The sequence below is a fragment of the Sorex araneus genome, chromosome 4 (assembly GCF_027595985.1).
Source record: "Sorex araneus isolate mSorAra2 chromosome 4, mSorAra2.pri, whole genome shotgun sequence".
Lineage (NCBI taxonomy): Eukaryota > Metazoa > Chordata > Mammalia > Eulipotyphla > Soricidae > Sorex > Sorex araneus.
Genome location: NC_073305.1, coordinates 217,724,982 through 217,736,929, shown reverse-complemented (window position 1 = coordinate 217,736,929; position 11,948 = coordinate 217,724,982). Strand labels below are relative to the sequence as shown.

General features: G+C 44.1%; 1 protein-coding gene across 4 annotated transcripts in view; it reads left to right on the top strand.

The window, feature by feature from the left end:
• The first annotated feature begins 315 nt into the window (after nt 1-315).
• ATF7IP2 (activating transcription factor 7 interacting protein 2) overlaps nt 316-11,948 on the top strand; it is a 41,645-nt gene continuing 30,012 nt past the window's right edge. For all 4 annotated transcript variants that reach the window (XR_008629880.1, XM_055137213.1, XM_055137212.1 and 1 more), the window contains exon 1: nt 316-430. The gene's annotated coding sequence lies outside the window, so the exon portion shown is untranslated. The remainder of the gene's footprint in view (nt 431-11,948) is intronic.

Here is an 11,948-nt window from a genome sequence, read left to right as displayed (position 1 = left end):
GCTACCTAGTTCGCCAAACTGCTGACCATTTTCGAAGCCCTTGCCCAAGGGGCTCCCCGCCAGCAGGGAGGGCGGGAGCAGCGGTTCGCCTCCTCAGCGGTTCCCCTCCCCAACGGCTCCTCCTCACGCCCCCCGAGGCTGCCACGAGCAGCCGCTCCCCCGCGGGCGAAATCGGGACACCCTCAGCTGGTTTCCACTTAGCCGCTGCGCCCCGCCCCCTCGGCCTCCTCGCCTCCGATTGGCTGGGCCGTCGCACATGCGCGCGGCTATTGGCCCGGGGTGCCGGGGAGGGCGGGGCGGGGCGGCGCGCGGTGACTTACCTCGGCGGGGCTCGGGCGGACGCGTCATTGTGCGCGGCAGTCGCGGGTCGCGGCGGTTGGAGGGAGAAGGCGGGCGGCGGCGGCGGCGGCGGCCGGGAAGCTCGCGCCAGGTACGTAGGGGCGGAGGGCGGCGGGGGTCGCGCGTCTCGCCGTGGCGGTTGGCAGGGGTGGCGCGCGACTCCCCAGCGGCCAACCGGCGACCTGCGGCGGCGGGGCGGGCTCCAGGGACGGTCGCGGGGTCGCCGGGAGCCTCTCGGAGCGAGCCGGCGAGACGGCCGTCCGGGGGCGAGGGCCGGCGGCCGCGGGGTGCGAGTCCGCGCGGAGGCGTCGGGGCGGCGGCGGCGGCGGTGGGCGCTCGCCGCGGGGGCTGCGTGTCCCGGGGCGGGGCGGCCCGGACTTGTTTCTCGAGGGTCCGAGGGAATGTAGTCCGCGGCCCCCCGCAACGGTCGCCTTCCGTTGCCAAAGCCCCCCCGCGTCAGCGTGTTGGTCGGAGCGGCCTGAGGAAAGCAGCGCCCGGTGGTGGTGACTGTGTCCACCCGGGCAGCGGGCAGGAGGCACCCCCCGGGCCACCGAGGAAGGCACTAGGGCATCGTTGTCGGAGATTCTGAGGAAAAAAAAAAATTTCAAGTGCTTTAAGGGAAAAAAAAATATTTTTTTAAAAAGAATGAAGATGAGGAAACAAACATTTCCTAGGCGCTTTACATGAGCGTTCCTGACGAGGGATTTAATGACGGAAAGGGGTGGTCGAAAGTTACTCTTAGGAGTTTTTGAAAACAAAAGCAAATAAAAATACCCCAAAGAACTCAAAACCAGGCCGTTTCCATCTCCCTGCTGCTCCTCTCCCACCTCCTTGGTTGCGTGGTTCGCTAGAGGAACGGGAAAGTGCCTGGGACAGAGATGGCCCCCGGCGTGGTGCTGTGGGGCTCTGACCAGAGCCCTGGAAAACTCGGCCCCGCTTTCCCGGGTTCCCACTGAAGACGACGTTTCCGGCGTCCGTCGGCAGCCCGACGGGTTCCGTGCTCGGGACGAGCTGTCCGGGGCAAGTCCGAGAGAAAGTCCTCGAAGCGCGTTGGCGACTTGGTGCGCGGAAGAAGGCTGTGCTTGCGGCTGGCAGAGTGAGGGGAACCTGGGCCTCTCTTCCCTGTGATTGGTGGCGTGTATTTCTTGTAGCTGGTAATTAGACTTCGACCTTGTTTGCGGAAAAACAGATGGAGAAGGACCTTGCAAGATAATAACGATAGATTGTATCGCTGGAAAGCTACGGAGGAAAAAAAAAACGATGCCAAACCGGAAGGCGCTTAAGGAAGGATTAATGATCCTAAATTATGCGATTTTGAAGTATACCTTGTTTATCCTTCAGTTTCTTAGAATTGTTGAGTCTGGCTCTGATCAAACTACGTAACTCTTCGGTCTTACCTGCAGATTTGTGCAGACCGTCCTGAGATTGACTTCCACCTCACCAGAAATGCAGAAATAGTGTCTTAATGGAAATGATTTGTGTCTTTTAAGAACGTCACCTATTGACTATTGTACTTCGCTTCAGCCTTCGGTTCCACTGTATATCCTTGCTACTTAGTAATCGAATTCTGGTATGAAACTATTGCATACTCCATCGCCGCCCATCTTTATCCGTGCATAGCTTGTTGTTCTTGTTGTGGGTATGTAGTTGTATTTCGCTTGATGTAATCCAGTTTTAAGCACTATGTTGGCTAGTTAAAAATAAAAAACTCAAAATGCAAGAGTATTCGCATTAAGTGTTGAGTAGCTGGGGCTGGAGCGATAGCACAGCGGGTAGGGTGTTTGCCTTGCGGCCTACACGGGTTCGATTCCCAGTACCCCTATGGTCCCCTGAGCACCACCAGGGAGTAATTCCTAAGTGAGCTAGGAGTAACCCCTGTGCATTACTGGGTATGACCCAAAAAAGCAAATAAAAAATAATATATATATATATAAACTATAAAGGACCATATTCTGTCTTGTTTTATCTCATATCCTTACATTTGGTTGTGGGCTGGAGCAATAGCACAGCAGGTAGGGCTTTTGCCTTGCACGCGGCCGACCCAGGTTCAATTCCTCCACTCCTCTCGGAGAGCCCGGCAAGCTACCGAGAGTATCTTGCCCACACAACAGAGCCTGGCAAGCTACCCGTGGCATATTTGATACGCCAAAAACCAGTAACAAGTCTCACAATGGAGACGTTACTGGTGCCCACTCGGGCAAATCGATGAGCAACAGAATGACACTGATACAGTGATCCTTACATTTAAATAAACTCTCTGCTCTGAGACTTAAATGTAGAACCATACCTATGAAATGCATGGATTTAAAATTCAAATTACTAAAACTTTCTGTTCCTCTACAACTTTACCAACCTCAATAGACCAGAAAAATGGTAATAAAGCATTGTCTAGAGAAAAGTGACTTTCTGGAGAGGGAGGATAATCTGAAATTTTGTACTGATTAGATTGCTGGAGATTTATATGTATATATAGTTCTAACAATTTAACCAGCGTATAGAAGTTTAATGAGTCTAATAAACATTTTGTTAGTATATTTCTGAGGCCTTGTTTATAATACTGATAATTAGAAATAGCTTTTATGAGGTAATTGTGGCAAAAATTGCTGAGGTCTGTTCAAGAGTAACACGTGGTGGCTTAGCAGAGGCTGTTTTGTATGAGTTAATTTTTCTTTCAAACAACATCTAAATATAGATAGAAGGAAATCTCACTGCAGATAGAAAAGACATAGGGGATGGGAGAGATGGTATAGTGAATAGGGTAGTGCTTTGTACATGGTCCACCCATGTTCAATCCCTGGCATTCCATATGGTCCCCCCAAGCACTACCAGGAGTAATTACTGAGCACTTCGAGGTACAGCCCAACACCCTCCCCCATACGGATATTTGTTCTTAAGGCTCTGGGACTAGAGGAGTAGCACAACGCGTAGAGCGTTTGCCTTGCACATGGCCATCTGGGTTCAATTCCCAGCATCCCATAGGGTCCCTCGAGCACCGCCAGGAGTAATTCCTGAGTGCAGAGCCGGAGTAACCCCTCTGCATCACCAGGTATGACCCAAAAAGCAAAAAAAAAAAATCTTTAGTGACATTGAGGTCAGTTGGTCAGTTGTTGTCTTGGAGGAAGTCGTTCAAGAAAAAGGTGATCCTTAAGCATGACCTTGAAGGAAGTGGAGTATGGGGGGGGGGGAAGAAATGCTTTTGACGAATTTGAGAAAAGGTGTGGGTTTATAGGGAATTTTAAGATAATATTGGGGGGGGGAGAAGGTGTCCAGAGCAAAGCAGATAGGGCACTTGAATAGCATGCTAGACACCCTGGTTTGATCCCTGGTACCTGTATGGTTCCCTGAGCACCTTCAGGTGAGATTTCTCAATTTCCTTGAACCCCACCAGATGTGGCCCGAAATAAGATGACGTTTATAAAGTTGACTTAAATTAATGGGAGGATGTGATTATAGGATCATCTAAATACAGTCATGTAGGTTCATGTTAAATGCGTTTTGAATATTGTATCTAAAAATTGTAATCAGTGATTTCTTGCTAAGTGCCTACTTGTTCATATCATACTGGAGGTTTAATTTAGTGAGTCACGGGGAAAACTTAGTAGCTACATAGGAAATTAAGACAATTTCTGAATAATTGTTGGAGGTATTCACCTGGGATCAACCCCAGAATACCACAGAAAAGGCATATACTCTCCACTGAGCTACATCCCTACCTCTACAATCTGATCACTAGAAGCAGCAATTGTATCTATAGCAGAAAAAACTGAAAATTTAAAATGATGCCATTTGGAAGACATTAAAGTAATACCTAGGGAAGTAATGGAATAGAGGTTCAAAATACATGACGTTAAGGGACTGGAGCGATAACACAGCGGGTAGGGCATTTGCCTTGCACATGGCTGACCGGGGTTCGATTCCCAGCATCCTCAGTGGTCCCACAAGTACTGCCAGGAGTAATTCCTGAGTGCAGAGCCAGGAGAAACCCCTATGCATTGCCGAGTGTGACCCCAAAAGGCAAAAAAAAAAAAAATTGAAATTTATCAAAGTGCGTTATCTGACCACAGTAAAATGAAAAGTTGAATAAAAGAAATGGGAAGTTTTCATAACAAAGTGGAATTAAAAGATTACACTTCTAACTAATGAATCAGAGAAGAAATTGGAGGGGAAATTAAAGATACTTTGAGATGAATGAAAGTGAAGACATAATACACAAAAACATTAACACGATTAATTACTACTAAAGAACTAAAACATTCGGTAACCAAACTTTTCGCCTTAATACAAACAGAAGAACAATTAAGACTAACAATGAGAGGAAATAATAAATTTTTGAGTGGAAATTTGGAAAGAAAAATCCAAAGAAGGGGGCTGGAGTGATAGTACGGCGGGTAGGGCGTTTGCCTTGCACGCGGCTGACCCTGGTTCGATTCCCAGCATCCCATATGGTCCCCTGAGCACTGCCAGGGGTAATTCCTGAGTGCAGAGTCAGGAGTAACCCCTCTGCATCGCCGGGTGTGACCCAAAAAAGAAAAAAAATAGAAAAAAAAATCCAAAGAAACCAGAAGTTGTGTTGGAAAAAAACAAAACTGACAACCCTTCGGTTATTTTCAAGACCTAGAATACTAAAACCTGGAATGGAAGAGAACATTGTCATAAATGTTCCAAAAGCTTAGAAAAGGGGGGGATTTGTATAGAGCAAATTATTTACTATAATTAGGTTAAATATATAAATCCCTAAAAAGACACAAATAAAAGAGACTCAAGAATAAACAAGAAGGGGCTCAAGTGATAGCACAGCAGGTAGGGTGTTTGCCTTGCATGCCGCCGACCCTAGTTCGATTCCCAGCATCCCATATGGCCTCCTGAGCACCACCAGGAGTAATTCCTGAATGCAGAGCCAGGAGTAATCCCTGTGCATCGCCCTATGTGACCCCCTCCAAAAACAAAAAATAAAAATCTTAAGCCTATAACTTAAAGATTAAAGTAGAAAACAAGCCCAGTATTGATGCCTTTATTGATTACTCATATTGACATTGAAAGATAACAGTTTTTGGAAAAGTTTTCCAAGAAGTATAAGAATGCTTCTCAAGTCATTATTTAAAATCAGGAATGTGACTCAGTGATAGAGTATGTCTTGTATTTGTAGATTTTTTTCCTTTTTTTTTAAATTTTTTTTTATTTTTTTAATTTTATCACCATGTGGAAAGTTACAGAGTTCTCAGGTTTATGTCTCATTTATACCATATTCAAACACCATCCCTTCACCAGTGCCCATATTCCACCACCAAAATCCCTGGTATACCCCCCGCCCCCCACCCCAACTGTATAACTGATGAATTTCACTTCATTTTCTCTTCACCTTGATTACGTTCAATATTTCAACACAAAACTCACTATTGTTGTGGGAGTTATACCCCCAAACAAGATAACCCTAATAAGGAAGCATTTGATAGTTTTCCATTAAAAGATTGTATGTTTTCAGGTTTTAAAAAAGGATGCGCGGCTCGGATGTGTCCCAGTCCCGAATCCTGGAGCCGTGTTAGTTGCTGCTCAGTGTCGCCAGGGCTCCATCTGGAGAACGTGTGCTGGCAGCACCTCCTCCTTCTGGCTCCCCGGTGTTGCTGGCCCCAATTCGGGTCCGGAGCATTTTCCGGGCCGCGCTGCTCACCAGAATGCCTGCCGCTTCTCTGTTGATTGTGGAAGATGGCGCTTAGGGTGGGTCGAGGGCGTGACTTCCGGCGGCCAGGACCACTTGGAGTTTTGGGCTGGTGCCGCCCCACTCCAGTGCCCCCCCCCCCCCCCGCGGCTCGGATGTGTCCCAGTCCCGAATCCTGGAGCCGTGTTAGTTGCTGCTCAGTGTCGCCAGGGCTCCATCTGGAGAAGGTGTGCTGGCGGCACCTCCTCCTTCCGGCTCCCCGGTGTTGCTGGCCCCAATTCGGGTCCGGAGCATTTTCCGGGCTGCGCTGCTCACCAGAATGTATTTGTAGATTTGATCCCCAGTTCTGTAGAAGTAAAATCAGTTCTGTGAGGGCAGTAGTATCCTGATGTCAAGCACACAAAGATATTGCAGTAGTATTATATAATTTATATACCGTAAAGATACATACTCTAAAGAACTTCACAAAATACTGGCAAATTGAATTCAGTAAACAGAGAAAGGGTTATATGCGATGATCGAATAGGATTTGCCCCAGGAATGCAAGGTTGGTTCAACATCCTAAACGATATTAACATAGTTTATATATAATAGAGAACAAAGTCAGATGATAATGTTTATAGATGTAATTAATGCTGGAAGGCATTATGCAAAATTCAATGATCTGTCATAAAAATATTAAAGTAGCTATAGTGGAGAAAAATTTTAATAATGGGCATCTGTGGAAAATAGTTAAAGGCTGAAAAATAGTATAGTGGGTAAGGTGCTTACCCTTCACACAGCAAACTCTTGTTTGATTCCTGGCACCACATATGACCCTCTGAGCACCACGATGAGTGACTCCTGGCACAGAACCAGAATGAGGAGTAAGCCTTGAGCACCACTGAAGTTTCCCTCAAGCCAAGAACAGACAATGTACTATTGACAGTTCTGTATTATAGGAGGGAGCTTTTATTTTTATTTTTATTTATTTTTTTTGCTTTTTGGGTCACACCCAGCAATGCTCAGGGGTTACTCCTGGCTTTGAACTCAGGAATTACTCCTGGCAGTGCTTGGGGGACCATATGGGATGCCGGGGATCGAAGCCGGGTCGGCCGCGTGCAAGGCAAACGCCCTACCCACTGTGCTATCGCTCCGGCCCCAGGAGGGAGCTTTTAGTCAGGACAGATAGAGAGGGAAAAAATGGATTCGTAGAATTAAAAGCATTTTTCATTTCTAATCAAATAAAAAATGGCATGGTTGTTTATCAAAAACTCGGAATTCGCCAAAAAATGAGCTATAAACCAACATTGTTGTAGAATTCAAGATGAGTGTAGAAATTGTTTATAATATATACTTGAAATTAACAAGTTATGAAATAGTTCCATTTATGAAACATAAGATAACTCTGAAAACTGCAAATCATTACTAAAGATTTAAGAAAATTACCTTCGATGTTCATGGGTTAGAATACTTAAAGAGGGACCTATAGTATAGCCTGGAAGGGCACTTTGCTTGCACAGGACCAACCTGGGTTCCACTCTGGCATCCTGTAACTTTCCCCAAGCCCCACCAGAAATGATCCCTGAGCAGAGCCAGGAGTAAGCCATGAGTACCGGTGCATGTGGCCCTGAGAGTGGAAGGGAAAAAAAAGAATACTTAATAGAATTGACAGCAGTACTCCTTTAATGTAATATCAGTCAACCTGTTAAGATTTCCCTTTTGCAGAATTTGATTCTAAAAGAAGTATTCAAGATATTAAAAATTCTAAACAGTCTTCAAAAAAAGACTTCTAATATCCTAAACTCGAGAGTTTACCACAGTGGTACTATATTCAAAACAATGTGGACTGGCTTAAAGGCAGATCTGTGTATTGTCTGGGGTAAAATTGAGAATCCAGCAATATTTGTAGTCAACTGATTTGGAAGTGTTGAAAGCAATTTAATTTTTCTTTTTTTAATATGGTGTTGGAACAGTTTTCATGTCTATATGAATAAGAAAGGGATGCAAATGAACACAAATGGATTCCAGATCTTAAAGTTGGGGCCAGAGCGATAATACAGTGGGTAGGACATTTACCTTGCACACGGTCTACCTGGGTTCGATCCCCAGCATACCGTATGGTCTCAGGAGTAGCACCAGGAGTAATTCCTGAGTGCAGATCTGGGAGTGAATCTTGAGCATAGCTGGATATGACATAAAAAGCAAATATTTATGTGAAATCATGGAATATGGATAAATCTTAATGACCTTTGATTTGTTGGTAATTTCTTAGATACGATGTCGAAAGCACAAGAAATAAATAAGGTTCAGTGGGATGGATCAAAGTGTTGGTAAACATGGTTTGCATGTATAAGCCCAGACTCATCCCTGGCACAGCGTAGTTCATGAGCATTGCCTAGAACAATTCCTGAATATCATGCTAGGAGTAGTACCTTAGCAGTAATAAATATGTGCCTCCCCCTAACAAAATAAAAACCCATAGTTTTCAAGTCATACCTTTCAACAAATAAAAATTCACCGAACATGAGAACTCATTATTTTATAGGGGACTTACATCTAGAATGCACTGTAGTACTGCCATCCCATTGTTCATGGATTTGTTCGAGCGGGCACCAGTAATGTCTCAATTGTGAGACTTGTACTGTTTTTTTTTGGCGTATCGGATACGCCATGGGTGCTTGCCGGGCTCTCCAAGAGGGACAGAGGAATCGAATCTGGGTTGGCTGTGTGCAAGGCAAACGCCCTACCCTCTGTGCTATTGCTCAACCCTACATACACATCTAGAAAAAACAACAAAAAATGAGAAGTCAATAAACGAACCCTGTTTTAAGTGAACAAATAATAGCTATTTCCCTAGAGAAGATAATACAACTTAGTGAAAAAAGGCTCAAAATTTTGTCACCAGGGAAATAAAAATTAAAGTAAGAGAAATGTACTGTATTCTGATGGCTATACTGATGAGTGTGTGGAATTTTCGTGTTCTTTTTATTTGTTTGGGGGCCACAACCAGCTTTGCTCAGGGTTTCTTGTTCTGCAGTGAAGGATCACTCATAGAGGGATTCAATGGCCCATGTGTGCTCCTGGGGATCCAACTGGCTCAGTGGGTGCAAGGCAAGAACCCTCCCACTATACTGCCTTTATAGCCTCCTCATGTTACTCTACCCTCTTTGAAAAAAACTCTTTACAATTAAAAAGATTATTTCATATTAGAATAGTATGGTGATAAATGACAGATATTTCAACAAAGTAAAAATAAGACATAAAGACAAATATACAGTAAAATTCAAAGGCCATAGCAATAGTACAGCAGGTAGGGTACTTGCCTTGCACCAGATTTTATCCACAGAGTCTCCATGTGGTCCCCCAAACCCCAAGAGTAATTTTTTTTTTTTTTTTTGCTTTTTGGGTCACACCCGGCGATGCACAGGGGTTACTCCTGGTTCTACACTCAGGAATTACTCCTGGCAGTGCTCAGGGGACCATATGGGATGCTGGGATTCGAACCCGGGTCGGCCGCGTGCAAGGCAAACGCCCTACCCGCTGTGCTATCGCTCCAGCCCCCCAAGAGTAATTACTGAGTACAGAGCCAGGAGTAACCCTTGAGCGGAATCAAGGATTAAGCTCCAATCACCAATAAGTATGGTCTGTAAAACAGAACCTTGAGAAAATACAACTGGCTTAATTTTTCCAATCTTTTACTCAGGGCAGTGTCTTGATCTCAAATATCTCTTTGAAGTGTGGCTTATTTTAGAGCAAAGGATTTAAATCTAGTTAAAGAGAACTACTTAGATGTTGCTGAGGATCCAGTAGTTAGATCGAAGTTGTTGCTCTTTAGTTTCTCATGAGTAAATTTGACTAAGCCTTTTGTCAAAATGTAAACAAATATTCACATATGGGGCATTTACAATATTTAACTTCCCTTAGCCTTTTGTTCTCTTTTCCTGAATATTCTTTGTGTGTGTGTTTTGGGTAACACTCGGCATTGCACAGGGGTCACTTCTGGCTCTGCACTCAGGAATTACCCCTGGTGGTGCTCAGGGGACCATATGGGATGCTGGGAATCGAACCCGGGTCGGCTGCGTGCAAGGCATATGCCCTACCCGATGTGCTATTGCTCCAGCCCTTCCTGAGTATTCTTGTGCTGAGGTTTTTACAAGTAAAATACCCCTCCTCAGCACCTGTTTCATTAACTACCAATTTACACACTTTTATGACCACTTACATGCTCTGAAGATAATTCTTTATTCACTTCTGAGTTCTACATTTCTGTTAATATATTTAATGTTGCACAGCCATGGTATACCTTCAATAAACAAAATCCAAAGATGGCTTCTCGGGGCTGGAGTGATAGCACAGCGGGTAGGGCGTTTGCCTTGCACGCGGCCTACCCGGTTTCGAATCCCAGCATCCCATATGGTCCCCTGAGCACCGCCAGGGGTAATTCCTGAGTGCATGAGCCAGGAATGACCCCTGTGCGTTGCCGGGTGTGACCCCAAAAAAAAAAAAAAACAAAGATGGCTTCTCTAACTAATAGGCCTCATTTCATAGATTACCAGACGGCAGGATAGTATTTTTCAAAGAGGAAAGGCTACTCTTCAGCCATAAGTAAATTAAAATTTGTTCAATTAGAAAGGCAATTAGACAAGACAGTGAGAAAGATTAACTCATAAAATGTTAATAAAGAATTATTGTTCATCATCATCATCATCATCTCGTTGATCAAAAATCAGTAACAATGATGGGTCTCATTCCCCTGACCCTGAAAGAGCCTCCAATGCAGCACTGTTGGGAAGGATGAGTAAAGAGAGGCTTCTAAAATCTCAGGACTAGGACAAATGGAGACGTTACTGAGACCACTCGAGAAAATTGTTCGTAATAAATAAGAAAAACTAATAGAAAAAACACATTATATTGTCTTGAGAGGGCAATATAATTATATTCTAATTATAGGGAATTAGAAAGGTGGAAATTGTAGTTGGTTGAGTGGTATTTGATATAGTCAGTACATTATAATTTTAACTAACGTATTACATGTTTGTTGCATGCATCAAATGTAGAGAGGCTATTGATCCCCAATGTTTTTAGGGCTTTTCACTAATCTGGCCTTTCCAGTGGGCCCAGACATGGATCTAATAGCAGTGTGTTCTTAATTGAATGTTTTTGTAAGACTTAGAAAATAAGATTAGCAGTGATTATTTAAGACTTCGGTTTTTATTTTGGTTTTGTCTTACCTGTGTGTTTCCTGGCTGTAAAATGACTTAGTGTGTTTTGTGGATGAGCATGTACATGGTGTGGATTAGTGGGATATGTTAGTGGTTCAGTCTGTTTACTGAAGGTAATTACTGCCAGTTTGTCTGATTGTGAAAGGGTGTGATATGTTTGTACTTGATTATTGAAATCTAAGGTGAAGGAATGAAAGATTGAAACGTATGAAATAGGGGTCAGAGCATTAAGAGTACAGCAGGTAAGGCATTTGCCTTGCATGCGGCCAACTTGAGTTCAATCGCCAGCATCTTACATGGTCCTCCCGAGCATAATAATAGTTATCCTTGAGCATGGCCATATGTGGCAAAAATAAAATAAAAAACAAAAAAATTATGAAACCAGAAGATAGGGAAAAAAATCCATTATCTGGTGCTTAAAAGTTGCAGGGGCAGTGCAAAAAGATGGTACGGTGGGTAAGGCACTTGCCTTGTACTAGCTTACCTGGTTTGGTCCCTGGCACCCAACCCCCACTAGGAGTGATCTCTGAGCACAGACCAGAAGTAAGTTCTGAAACACCACCAGGTATGCCCCACAAACAAACAAATAAAAGTGAGTTTAGTTATTGTTAATTTGCAGTCAAAAAAAGAGCCTTTCTTTTGTTAGAAATATATTCAGTAACTTCAGAAAGTCACAAATTTTTGTTTGTATAGAACTACCTACCACTGGTAAGTTCACTGGAAAAGATACATATTTTATGTATTCTAAT